Here is a 15,068-nt window from a genome sequence, read left to right on the forward strand (position 1 = left end):
TGTGCATTTCATTTACTCGAAACATGGGGAGGTCACCGATTCACCTTTGCCTCATAATTGCGTAATTTGATTACTGTTGTATCAAACTGATTCATTTTGATTTCCATATCTCATGTTTGTGGGTTACTGTAGTTACGTCCTAGTTCGTGAACCATGGGCAACGGCTGAGTGGCCTAGTAAGTGGTCCTGATAGTCGGGATACCAGTTGCTATGGAATGGGAGTGGGCATCTCGGACATATTCTGAGTCGTGGCCCTCCTTGTGCTCAGGCGGCTAGGACTATACAATTCACCGGTGGTCCATAACCCGTTAGAGGAGAGATCCTCACTTGGACTATGTGCAAGTAGGGCAGCATCCTGCTTCATGAATTTACCGAGCTCAGAACACTTTAAGCAAGCCTCGGACCTATGGGAGTAATGGAGTCCCACTCCCATTTGACAGGCGAGGGACTCCTTGGAAACAACTTGGCGAACGAAATGGAATTCGATGGGGAGCTATCAATATTAATGGGGCTTATGGAAGAAAGAAGGTAGAACTGGCTGAGTCAGCAAAGAGGATGCATCTGGATGTGCTAGGAGTAAGTGATATTCGGGTAAGGGGAGATAATGAGGAAGAGATATTAGATTAGAAAGTGTACTTGACGGGTGTTAGAAAGGGAAGGGCAGAGTCTGGGGTAGGGCTCTTTATCAGGAATACCATTGCACGCAACATAGTTTCTGTAAGGCACGTAAATGAGCGAATGATGTGGGTAGATTTGTCAGTGGGAGGAATTAGGACAAGAATTGTGTCCGTGTATTCACCAAGTGAGGGTGCAGATGAGGATGAAGTTGACAAGTTTTATGAAGCATTGAGTGACATCGTGGTCAGGGTCAACAGCAAGGATAGAATAGTGCTAATGGGCGATTTCAATGCGAGAGTTGGGAATAGAACTGAAGGATACGAAAGGGTGATTGGTAAATGTGGGGAAGATATGGAAGCTAATGGGAATGGGAAGCGTTTGCTGGACTTCTGTGCTAGTATGGGTTTAGCTGTTACGAATACATTCTTCAAGCATAAGGCTATTCACCGCTACACATGGGAGGCTAGGGGTACCAGATCCATAATAGACTATATCTTAACAGACTTTGAATTCATGAAATCTGTTAGGAATGTACGAGTTTTTCGCGGATTTTTCGATGATACAGACCACTATCACATCTGTAGTGAACTAAGTATCTCTAGGCCTAGGGTAGAGAAAGTGAAATATGTCTGCGAACGAATAAGGGTAGAAAATCTCCAGGACGAGGAAATTAGACAGAAGTACATGGATATGATTAGTGAGAAGTTTCGAAGAGTAGACAGTAAGCAGGTTCAGGATATAGAAAGTGAATGGGTGGCATACAGGGATACTGTAGTAGAAACAGCATGGGAATGCCTAGGAGCAACTGTGCGTAAAGATGGGAAAAGGCGAACATCTTGGTGGAATGATGAAGTGAGAACAGCATGTAAACGTAAAAAGAAGGCTTATCAGAAATGGCTCCAAACAAGGGCCGAAGCTGACAGGGATTGGTACGTAGATGAAAGAAACAGAGCGAAACAAATAGTTGTTGAATCCAAAAAGAAGTCATGGTAAGATTTTGCTAATAACCTGGAAAGGCTAGGTCAAATATCAGGGAAATCTTTCTGGACAATAATAAAGAATCTTAGGAAGGGAGGGAAAAAGGAAATGAACAGTGTTTTGAGTAATTCAGGTGAACTCATAATAGATCCCAGGGAATCATTGGAGAGGTGGAGGGAATATTTTGAACATCTTCTCAATGTAAAAGGAAATCATCATGGTGGTGTTGCAAACAGCCAAGCTCATGGGGAGGAGGAAAATGATGTTGGTTAAATTATGCTTGAGGAAGTGGAAAGGATTGTAAATAAACTCCATTGCCATAAAGCAGCAGGAATAGATGAAATTACACCTGAAATGGTGAAGTATAGTGGGAAGGCAGGGATGAAATGGCTTCATAGAGTAGTCAAATTAGCGTGGAGTGTTGGTAAGGTACCTTCAGATTGGACAAAAGCAGTAATTGCACCTATCTATAAGCAAGGGAACAGGAAGGATTGCAACAACTATCGAGGTATCTCATTGATTAGTATACCAGGCAAAGTATTCACTGGCATTTTGGAAGGGAGGGTGCGATCAGTCGTTGAGAGGAAGTTGGATGAAAACCAGTGTGGTTTCAGACCACAGAGAGGCTATCAGGATCAGATTTTCAGTGTGCGCCAGGCAATTGAAAAATGCTACGAGAGGAATAGGCAGTTGTGTTTTGTTTCGTAGTTCTAGAGAAAGCATATGACAGGGTACCGAGGGAAAAGATGTTCGCCATACTGGGGGACTATGGAATTAAAGGTAGATTATTAAAATCAATCAAAGGCATTTATGTTGACAGTTGGGCTTCAGTGAGAATTGATGGTAGAATGAGTTATTTGTTCAGGGTACTTACAGGAGTTAGACAAGGCTGTAATCTTTCACCTTTGCTGTTCGTAGTTTACATGGATCATCTGCTGAAAGGTATAAAATGGTAGGGAGGGATTCAGTTAGGTGGAAATGTAGTAAGCAGATTTGGCTTATGCTGACGACTTGGTCTTAATGGCAGACTGTGCCGAAAACCTGCAGTCTAATATCTTGGAACTTGAAAATAGGTGCAAAGAGTATGGTATGAAAATTAGCCCCTCGAAGACTAAATTGATGTCAGTAGGTAAGAAATTCAACAGAATTGAATGTCAGATTGGTGATACAAAGCTAGAACAGGTCAATAATTTCAAGTATTTAGGTTGTGTGTTCTCCCAAGATGGTAATATAGTAGGTGAGATTGAATCAAGGTGTCGTAAAGCTAATGCAGTGAGCTCGCAGTTGCGATCAGCAGTATTCTGTAAGAAGGAAGTCAGCTCCCAGACGAAACTATCTTTATATCGGTCTATTTTCAGACCAACATTGCTTTACGGGAGCGAAAGCTGGGTGGACTCAGGGTATCTTATTCATAAGTTAGAAGTAACAGACATGAAAGTAGCAAGAATGATTGTTGGTACAAACAGGTGGGAACAATGGCAGGAGGGTACTCGGAATGAGGAGATAAAGGCTAATTTAGGAATGAACTCGATGGATGAAGCTGTACGCATAAACCGGCTTCGGTGGTGGGGTCATGTGAGGCGAATGGAGGAAGATAGGTTACCTAAGAGAATAATGGACTCTGTTATGGAGGGTAAGAGAAGTATAGGGAGACCAAGACGACGATGGTTAGACTCGGTTTCTAACGATTTAATGATAAGAGGTATAGAACTAAATGAGGCCACAACACTAGTTGCAAATCGAGGATTGAGGCGACGTTTAGTAAATTCTCAGAGGCTTGCAGGCTGAACGCTGAAAGGCATAATAGTCTATAATGATAATGTATGTATGTATGTATCATTACAAGAAAATAGCATTATAGGTTTCTGTCCAAGGATAAGAATATGAAATCTCTAAATGACACATAGTAACATCGTAGCCTGTCACCAGTATATCTTCCTCCCTCTCCCTGCAACAGCGAGCTTCAAACGTCCTCTGTGAGACCTCAGATATTTAGTCATTCGACCGTGTGGGGTTGCTGATGGGGAAATCGTCGTATATATGAACTTCGCCCTGTTTTATTGCAGGATACCCTTTCTGACGTAACCACATTTTGAGGGCTGCATTTCACTATTGTGCTTATTTTGTGGTTAGTAGTGTGGTGTATGGCAAGTGTATAGAGAGGATTGTATACAACTACTCCCTGGACCAGAGCAATAGGGCAAAATTCTTTCATATTCTCGATGAGACCGGGAGTGGAGTTATGGCCACGACACCGACAAGGAACTGGGCTCAGCACAAATTGTGATTTTTATGATTAAACCTGTCCGCCTCTGTGGTGTAGTGGTAAGTGTGATTAGCTGCCACATCCGAAGGCCCAGGTTCGATTCCCGGCACTTCCACGAAATTTGAAAAGTTATACTTTTTACGAAGGCTGGAACGGGGCCCACTCAGCCTCGGGAGGTTTGATGCCAACTTCAACCATACCTGAATTGGTTTTCCGTGGTTTCCCACTTCTTCTCAAGGCAAATACCAGAATAGTACCTAACTTTAGACCACGGCAGCTTCCTTCCCTCTTCCTTGTCTTTTCTTCCATTGTTCCCATCCCCCCACAAGTCCCCTGTTCAGCATAGAAGGTGAGGCCGCCTCGAGGAAGTATCGGTCCTCCTCACGCTCCAGGACACTGCCCCTGAGGGATAAGAGTTGGGATCGCTCGCTGAGTCCAAAGGAAAGAACAACCTTGTACGGTAAACGGATGAAATAAATAATGAAATAATCAAATCCAAATAAAATGATTGCTGTTTAACAGCTCTACGTTTAAAATACTGTCGTGGTCCATATGGTCTTAAAAGCGTCGTACTGCTACTACTACTAGCACTAGTAATAATGATGATAATAATTGTTACGGGGATACCGTGGCTTACAGGGGTGAAATAAGGTGCGGGTATGAGACAACCAGAAGATGAATTTAAAACTTTTAAATTAGAGGTATATTTCTTTCTCTTCTTTTTGTTGTTTCTTTTCGAAAGTTAGACTTTACAAACCAGGCTCAGAACTAGCACCTTACAATGTTAGAAAATCAGAATAATCAACAAATCACCAATTAACAATCTGAAATTGAAGCTCCTAAAAACAATTTTACCTGAGCACAGCTGCCCCACTAGAGACAGATCTCATCAACAGGGAGAGCGTTATTGCCCTATCAATTCACACTCAGGGATCTACTTTCCAAAGTTTCACAATGTCCAGGCCTAACAAAGGCACAATTTACATTTAACAAAATCAAGCAGTAATCACTGTCTTAAACGCTCAACAGTCTGATATCGTTATCATGAAAAGAATTATATAGAGTTTAACGAGTACCCATTCTACAGGGCCTTCCGTAAAAACAAAGGTTAAATTACTGGCCCAAAAACCAAAATGGAAAGGAGGCAAACCCTTGCACTCCTAGAAATATACACTGACTGACAGAGCAAATGCAACACCAAGAAGGAGTGGTCAGAACTTTATGCCAATTGCAGGGTAGACTGACGTCACTGAGGTATGCTCATGATGTGAAATGCGCCGCCGTGCTGCGCACGTAACGAACGATAAATGGGACACGGCGTTGGCGAATGGCCCACTTCGTACCGTGATTTCTCAGCCGACAGTCATTGTAGAACGTGTTGTCGTGTGCCACAAGACACGTGTATAGCTAAGAATGCCAGGCCGCCGTCAACGGAGGCATTTCCAGCAGACAGACGACTTTACGAGGGGTATGGTGATCGGGCTGAGAAGGGCAGGTTGGTCGCTTCGTCAAATCGCAGCCGATACCCATAGGGATGTGTCCACGGTGCAGCGCCTGTGGCGAAGCTGGTTGGCGCAGGGACATGTGGCACGTGCGAGGGGTCCAGGCGCAGCCCGAGTGACGTCAGCACGCGAGGATCGGCGCATCCGTCGCCAAGCGGTGGCAGCCCCGCACGCCACGTCAACCGCCATTCTTCAGCATGTGCAAGACACCCTGGCTGTTCCAATATCGACCAGGACAATTTCCCGTCGATTGGTTGGAGGAGGCCTGCACTCCCGGCGTCCGCGCAGAAGACTACCATTGACTCCATAGCATAGACGTGCACGCCTGGCATGGTGCCGGGCTAGAGCGACTTGGATGAGGGAATGGCGGAACGTCGTGTTCTCCGATGAGTCACGCTTCTGTTCTGTCAGTGATAGTCACCGCAGACGAGTGTGGCGTCGGCGTGGAGAAAGGTCAAATCCGGCAGTAACTGTGGAGCGCCCTACCGCTAGACAACGCGGCATCATGGTTTGGGGCGCTATTGCGTATGATTCCACGTCACCTCTAGTGCGTATTCAAGGCACGTTAAATGCCCACCGCTACGTGCAGCATGTGCTGCGGCCGGTGGCACTCCCGTACCTTCAGAGGCTGCCCAATGCTCTGTTTCAGCAGGATAATGCCCGCCCACACACTGCTCGCATCTCCCAACAGGCTCTACGAGGTGTACAGATGCTTCCGTGGCCAGCGTACTCTCCGGATCTCTCACCAATCGAACACGTGTGGGATCTCATTGGACGCCGTTTGCAAACTCTGCCCCAGCCTCGTACAGACGACCAACTGTGGCAAATGGTTGACAGAGAATGGAGAACCATCCCTCAGGACACCATCCGCACTCTTATTGACTCTGTACCTCGACGTGTTTCTGCGTGCATCGCCGCTCGCGGTGGTCCGACATCCTACTGAGTCGATGCCGTGCGCATTGTGTAACCTGCATATCGGTTTGAAATAAACATCAATTATTCATCCGTGCCGTCTCTGTTTTTTCCCCAACTTTCATCCCTTTCGAACCACTCCTCCTTGGTGTTGCATTGTCAATGTCAGCCAGTGTACATTACATGCATAAAACACTATTTGGGCTTATGGCCCGATGTTACAAAGGCTAAGCCTATGCTACTGAGGTCACTAGATGGAGAAAAATATATAAATTACAGAAATTACGAGATAGATTTTAAAGGTTACAAAATCACAGTCTCCTAAAGAACAAGTTGAGACGGAACACGAGAGGGTACCTCACTCTCTATTCCCTAATTTCGGTTAAGTTCTTTCGGCTTGTTTTAAATTTACATTTAATTTTGTAATTTACATTCTAGAAACTAAAGTTACATTACCAAAAATGTGAAACCTTCCCCTCGAGCTGGCTTTCAAAGACTATCACATAGTTCAGCTGGAACTGCCATTACCTTGAGCTGGTGGACCTCTCGAAGATCGACGAGGTCTCCTCGCCTCCTTTGCGCGCACACACACACACTAGACTGGAGCGATTAATAAGACAACTGTGCCAGCTTTTATACCCAAGGGGAAAGTTCCAGAAAACTCTGGGCTAAGGCCCCACACACACCCAATTCTTATTGGATAATGAATTAAATACCAGAAAATTTTGATTGGATGAAAAATAAATATACAAAATTTTCTGTTGGCCAACATCTTAAGTTGGCGGGAAGAGACAGAAGTGTTGTAAAGTTTAACACCTCCCCCCCCCCAAAAAAAAAAAAATTCAGTTTAGGAAACCTTAACATACAAAATAACTCTAAAATTTTAATAGTTCATCCTCACGCCACAGGGCATAACATGAGTTTATAGTAGCGAGAACTGTTGAGAAATGTTAAAACTTCTTGCGCTAGTTGTTGCGAGTTTTAGACTTTAGATGGCATTCTCCAATGTCCTTCTTTAAATGCACGGGGTGGGTGTACCTCCGGTACAATAATAATAATAATAATAATAATAATAATAATAATAATAATAATAATAATAATAATAATAATAATAATAATAATAATAATAATTGCCTTTGCTGGCAAGATGTAGTGTTGACAGTGCACTATGTCTTCTGGTATGGGCTAGAATAAATTTGTTACTTTCATTGACCTCTCTCAGTCTCATCCTTGGCTTTGACAAATGAAAGTGACCGAGGTATGAGCGATGCTAGTAATACCATTCCTTATGCAGCCAGTCCCTGTTATGAATGGTGTGAAAATATCACTCATAGGGTCGGTTGGTGCATGCATTTCAGTGGGCTTGGCAGACTGATATGTAATAGCAACTTCTGGCTCGGTGAGGAAAGCAACCGGGAACTACCTCACTCCTCATTTCCCTAGTATGCCTCTTCAGTGACGCCTACGCATTTTATGACAGCTGTTGGCGGAACTGTGGAGGATCAAACCAGCCTTCGGGCTGAATACCCAACATAAACATAATAATAATAATAATAATAATAATAATAATAATAATAATAATAATAATAATAATAATATTTTTACGTTCCCGTAAGTACATTTTGACAGTTTTCGGAGATGCCGAGTTGCCGGAATTCCAACTGGGGTTCTTTTACGTGTCAGTAAGTCTTTTTTTTTTTTGCTAGGGGCTTTACGTCGCACCGACACAGATAGGTCTTATGGCGACGATGGGATACCAAAGGCCTAGGAGTTGGAAGGAAGCGGCCGTGGCCTTAATTAAGGTACAGCCCCAGCATTTGCCTGGTGTGAAAATGGGAAACCACGGAAAACCATCTTCAGGGCTGCCGATAGTGGGATTCGAACCTACTATCTCCCGGATGCAAGCTCACAGCCGCGCGCCTCTACGCGCACGGCCAACCCGCCCGGTTCAGTAAGTCTACCGACACGAGACTGACGTATTTGAAGCAAACCAAACCCCATGGCACTACAGCCCTTGAAGGGCCTTGGCCTACAAAGCGACAGCTGCTCAGCCCGAAGGCCTGCAGATTACGAGGTGTCGTGTGGTCAGCACGACGAATCCTCTCGGCCGTTATTCTAGGCTTTCTAGACCGGGGCCGCTATCTCACCGCGTAGGCTGAGTGTAACTCGAACCAGCCCTCAGGTCCTAGCCGGGAATCGACCCCGGGCCCTCCGCGTAAGAGGCAGGCACGCTACCCCTACACCACGGGGCCGGCTGACGTATTTGAAGACCTTCAAATACCACCTGACTGAGCCAGGATCGTATCAGCCAAGTGTGAGCCACTCGGCTCGGCAAATTCATCGTACTAATAAATAAGTATCTACCGTTTACTATCATCTCCTCCTATAGCACCTAAAATAGCCTTCCGGAGTAAAATCTGTTTTGTATTATCACAGAGATTTTGTTTTCGCAAATTGCAGAGAATTAAAGCGATAAGGCCAGTTTAAAGCGAAATTCACAATAAGTGCGAAATTCCAGCGGAATTCATGGAAAATAGCGTTGAAAGTGTGTTCAAATATGGCGTGTGTGGAGGGAAATAGAAAAGAGGATAAGGTTGTCTCAATTCGACAGAAAAATCTCTTCGTTTTAATATTCTAGGACATCCCTTAGTAGTCTGGCCATATGCGGCCATGTAGGGTGAAAGGGAAAGTTGTTATGCAATCTTGATTAGGGATATATTATAGTACCAAACAAGGAATAATGAGGGGTTATCAATGTTGTTTCTCTTTATTTATCTATCCTTCACATAAATTATTCACAAATCTCATCATTAAACTTTTTATGAATAATTTTAGGAAATGATTAAAGTGAAATTAAAGCGATGTGTTCAGCCCTATTTCGCAAAACAACGCGCGAAATTGTTTCCTTTTCGTGAAATCCAACATAGATTAATGCGAAAAATTCACGCCCCTGATTTTATCAACAATAACCAGATGTCCAATTCGACTATTATATTCGGCAGGGCTTCTCAAGACAACAACATCACGAATGCTGGAAAAAGCAGTTACTCTCGCTTCGAATAATCACTTAAACAATCGAGAAGATCGAGATTAGTTAAGTATGTGGTTTGTCTCTTGAAATCAATTAGTGTTAGCTTTGGCAAGTTCTCTAACACTAAGTCTGGCACCAGCCTTATTGAACGTAAATGTGCGGGTTGAAAGGAACTTCTTGTTTTTTGATAGGAGTGTCCTCCCAGTGCAAAATAACGATTGTTTCTCGCATACAAATCACAATCTGAAAAGGGAATGACTCCTCGGACCTACCCTGACTACTTTATGACTGCGTGGTCCAGTAATCCCAACTCGGAGAACAATATCCCAGCCTTAACTTTCCCCACATTGTTCTGTCAAATTTGAAAAATAGCCCTCCTCTGGCAGGTATTCCACACAAAACAGTTGTTTCCTTTGTCAGTTGCCTTAATTGAAACAACGCACAACAAGAAGCAATCGAAAAGGCAAGCCCTTTATTATTATTATTCATATTATTAATAATATTTGCAATACAGTGGCGATGTCTCATTACAGTATTATAGCAATTTATTTGAAATATAGAATCATTTACACATAAAGTTGTAATTTGGTGACAGGAATGATATTCAGCCGTAAAACCGGGCGTAATCCACATACGGTGCGGACTCCAAGTAATTGGGAAAAGTACAGAGTTAGGAAGGATAAGAAATAATTACAGTATATACCAACTGTAATGGTTGGAATGATTAGCTGCCTCCCCCCCCCCCCTTAGGTCGGCGTTGCCATGAAAGTTGAAAAGTAGTACGAGGGGTGGAACGGAGTCCACTCAGCCTCGGGAGGTTAGCTGAGTAGAGGGTGGTTCGATTCCCATCTCTGCCATCCTCGAAGTGTTTTTCCGTTGTTTCCCACTTCACCTCCAGGCATGTGCCGGGATGGTATCTTACTTAAGGCCACGGTCGCTTCTTTCCCTCTTCCTTGCCTATCCCTTCTGATATTTCCGTCCCCCACACAGGGCCCCTGTTCAGCATAGCAGGTGCGATGGCCTGGGCGAAGTACTGGTCCTCCTTCCCAGCTGTATCCCACCGACCTAAAGTCTCCCGTTCCAGGACACTGCCTTTGAGACTGTAGAGGCGGGATCCTTCGCTGTGTCCGAGAGAAAACATACTCTGGAGGTTAAAAGAATGAAGAAAGAAAGAAAGAAAACATACCAATAAAATCTACATGTTAACGAAAGGAAAGTAATATTCAAAATATGGTAGCTATTTATTTGTTCTCTAGTTACTGTACATTGTACCTTAAGAGATGCTGAGATACGGAAAGTTTGTCTCGCAGAAAATTCTAAACGTGCCGGAACTCAACAACACGGGCTTGCTCATTTTAAACTCATTTAAATGTTACTGACCCCATTCCGGATCCAATCCACTATCTTGGGTAAGAAGGCCAATGAGTAAACGGAAACTCATACAAATCAAACAGGTAATTTACTGGTGGGGCAGTTGTAGAAAATGTACAGTTGTGGTGTAGCGTTAAGAGAATTTATTATATACGTAGCCTGAACCACATGCTGCTGAACTTCATGTAATGAACCTTACCTCATACCTTAGGTGCATGCTTCAGCCAAGATCCGAAGCAGACGACACAGAAATGGACGATAGTGAAGCTGAAATTATTGGCTGATGAATATAAAGGTGTAGGAGTTAGAATGCTTGCATGATCTCATTAAAGTACTACAGAGATTAAGTGGAAAATTCTGCTTCAGAAGAAAAACAGTAACTTTCCCATGCACAGTTTTCCATGTCTTTCAATTTTCAGACGAGGCAAGTGCCGTGCATTAATTGATGTCACTGCAGCAACCTTTGCAGGCCTATCTGTTTCTCATCTCAGTATTGTATACAACATTCACTAACACACTGTGTGATATTGAGAGAAATGTTTCACTTTCCTTCCATACAGCTGTGGAATTACCGCACGACACTTCACTGAGGGCCTGCACCGCTTGGGACGTAAGCCGTGGACACTTATTTCTTTCTGGTTAATCTTGAACATATTTCTTTGCAGACAAAGTAGGAGTTTCCATACTACGACAAACGTTAAATTAAGCATTTTTCTCAATTATGCCAAAATTTGAAGAGCTAAAGGGCCTGGAAAGGTTTCAAATTATGAGTCTTCGATAGCTCTATCAAAGAAGAAAAAATCGCAAATCACTTCCTGCCTAAATGCAGTTCGCTTGTTTCTTTACTCGTTTCCTGTTTTGCTCAAATCCCAGCCAAACTAACATATTTACACAATTATTTCTGTAATGTGTTCCCTGGTTAAGTACGGTCAGGCATTTTTAGATTCCTTGAAAAATGTCCACATAAGGGCTTAAGTGAAACTTTGCATTGACTCACATTAGCACTCGTAGTGGTGCTTAAGTAAAACAATGCATTGATTCATATCAGCGCTCGTAGTGATAGCAAAAGGCAAATCGTTAATCTAATCGACCGGATGACGATGATTAAGAAAAGGATTGTAATATTTAGGAATAAGTAAAGAACATATTCCTACACTTTATTATAATTTATTTACCTAAAATTCGTAGCTCATATCCCAAGGATGTTTTTAACATTGAGTTGCTTGCCTGAAGGGAATTTTTTCCCGCACGGATACGGAATCTACCTGATACATGCGGGAGTGTGGGAGCAAATTGAGGAGTAGCTTTACCTGCTGTAGGATATAAAGTGAGGAAAGTGTCAACCATGACATTCAGGTGTTACATAATATTTTGTTTCAGAGAGTGCAGTTACCTTTAGCGTAAACTCTCAAATTAGTCCCCTAAATTACACATTGCCAACTATGCAGGAGACTTGGATACCAGTCGCCTCATTATGTGTGAATTTTGCAGTGTCATGCTTCACGGCGTTGGTAATGTCCTCTCCTGTCCCAATCCGTCTCCCACGGAATGGTTCTTTCACTTTGAGGATGAAGTTAAAATCACACGGAGACAAGTCCGGTAAGTATGGCGGGTGTTTCAGTACTTCCCACCCACAGCCTCAGTGTCATCCTGTGGATGATTCGTTTCTCAATGCCTGTTTCTGCTTGTAACTAAAGTAGTGTCTGGTACCATATTCTGTCCACATCCATGCAATGGGTAATTACTGCACGTAACACATCCGTCCAGACACTAGCAGGTCGTGGAGAACTTTGCACGCCCTGCTTGTCTCACGTCAGTGCTGAAATGGTCGTGCCTTGATTGCGAACAGTCCAAATTGCGAACAAGGCAAAAACCGTCCAGATTCCGAACAATTAAATATACCCCGTCCAGATTGCGAACAAGAGATTACTGTTGACGTGAGATACATAAAACAGATACAATTTTCAAAACAGTCTCATATATAATCTTTGTTCTAGTAGTATTAACATAAACCTGTACATTGGGACGTTTTAGATAACCTGGCCATATTTTAAAAATATTTTTCTTATTAAAATTGTCCAATAATTTATTTTGAGGTAATCTTACGATTTAGAAGATTATATTTTTTATTGTATAACATAACTAGAGGGGTAGTTGTTTATAGTGGATTAGTGAGAGTTGTATAAATAAAAGATTATTATTATTATTATTATTATTATTATTATTATTATTATTATTATTATTATTATTATTATTATTATTATTATTATTATTGAAAATGAAAACCTACAACCTGTTTTCCAGTCATTGAGCGGGTCAGGGATGAAATGAATGAAGCAGATATAGGCTATTAGTACGATGGGGTACCCACTCCCGAAGTGATTTATTAATAACTGATAGATGCTATGAAATGAGAATGGAAAGTGTTGCTGGAATGATAGATGACAGGGAAAACCGGAGTACCCGCAAAAAACCTGTCCCGCCTCCGCTTTGTCCAGCACAAAACTTACACGGAATGACCGTGATTTGAACCACGGTATCCAGTGGTGAGAGGCCGACGCGCTGCCGTCTGAGCCACGAAGGCTCCTATTATTATTATTATTATTGTTATTCCTTTTTTACTACTGGCTTTACGTCGCACTGACACAGATAGGTCGTATGGCGACGATGGAATAGGAAAGGGCTAGGAGTTGGAAGGAAGTGGCCGTCGCCTTAATTAAGGTACAGCCCCAGCATTTCCCTGGTGTGAAAATGGGAAACCACTGAAAACCATCTTCAGGGCTGCCGACAGTGGGATTCGAACCCACTATCTCTCGGATGCAAGCTCACAGCCGCGCTCCCCTAACCGCACGACCAACTCGCTCGGTATTGTTATTACGCCAATGAAAGAAGTGAGTGGTTGCTTCGACAAGGCATTAGCCTTTAGAATAATGATGATTATTATTATTATTATTATTATTATTATTATTATTATTATTATTATTATTATTGTTGTTGTTGTTGTTGTTGTTGTACCCCTGTCCCGCGCATTCTAATTGTGGGCCTAATAGTACTCTCCTACTGATAAAAATGTGCAACTGATAATGTAATAAATTTGAAGTTTTGTCTCAAGGTATCGCTACTAAAACCTAATATCCTGCACCCTGGTGCGAAGTGAAAGAACTTTTCTGAAGAAGTTTTGTATCTCTAGGTTTCTGGTAACTAAGTGATGTTCATTTATTTCTGGGTTGGGAATATTTCCCTCCTTTTCGTCAGTTTTGAATTTAGCCAATCCCGAATTTTTGTAATTAATTTCTAACCTATTCTCTGTTTCTTCTCTGTTTTGTATCAGCCAATAAAATTTTTGTGGGTATGTCTTAATGATTCATGAAAGATCTCGAATCTTCCCTGAGGGTTTAAATACCGTGGCATTTCACGCCTCTTGGCCACTTCATCGTCGTATTTATGAGAGTGCGGGTGTAAAGCAGGAGGCGGGTAGGCGGCTTTTTCACCAGGCAGCAGTTCTCCGTCAAGGTAATGGCCACATAACATCTTTCTTTATTACTTTCTTCGCCAGTTTAGCCCAAGGGGAAGGTCCGAATCTTTAAACATGTAAGTTTAGTTTCTGAATGTAACCTTCTTCTGTCTAATGTAAAAAACTTCATAAGTCTTTAACTGTAAATCGGGGATAGAGAGTGTTTACCCTCTCGAGTTCCCCTTCATTTTTGATTGGAGGTGACTACGTTTTCATAACCGATTTTTTATTCTCAATGTATTAACATTTTCTTATACGAGTCACCTCCCTAGTGTGGGAATAGCCCCTGTATCATCAGCCTAGTGCCCCTTGGGTTTTATAAAGTTTCATGTAGGAGTGCAAGCACGCCTCCATTCATCTTGTTATTTGGGGCCATTTTATTAATCTGTTCTTTCTCCACGAAGGCCCTTGTAGGTTGGGTACGAGATACCCCTGTTTCAAATTGTAAAATCGGGCCATAGAAGGCCAGAGTGTTGTAATTTTTTTATTTTGAGAATTTGAGAGCCTGATAGCTCTTTCCTTAAAATTTTGTACTTACAAGGTGTGCCTCTTAGAGGCCAGGTATATTGTTGGTGGGAGCAAGTGCTCCATGAACTTGGGGTTTTCTGCCCCTGAACCTTTGTACCTTTTTGTAACTGGGAGCCGTGAGCTCAAGAAATGCAAAGCGAGGGGCTGGAAGCCCGGATTACTAAATTTTGGATGTACTGGCCTTGTAAAAACCTTGTCATGGTACCTGATATGTTATTGCGATCGCATCTAATGAAAGACTGTTAATGTTTTGGTGTTGTTAATTGTTAAAATTCAAAAATATAACCTTTGTTAAAGTTTTAAGGTAACTTTAATTTCGTAGTTAGACCCATTCAAGCCCGCACCTTC

Source organism: Anabrus simplex, chromosome 2, assembly GCF_040414725.1.
Source record: "Anabrus simplex isolate iqAnaSimp1 chromosome 2, ASM4041472v1, whole genome shotgun sequence".
Classification (NCBI taxonomy): domain Eukaryota; kingdom Metazoa; phylum Arthropoda; class Insecta; order Orthoptera; family Tettigoniidae; genus Anabrus; species Anabrus simplex.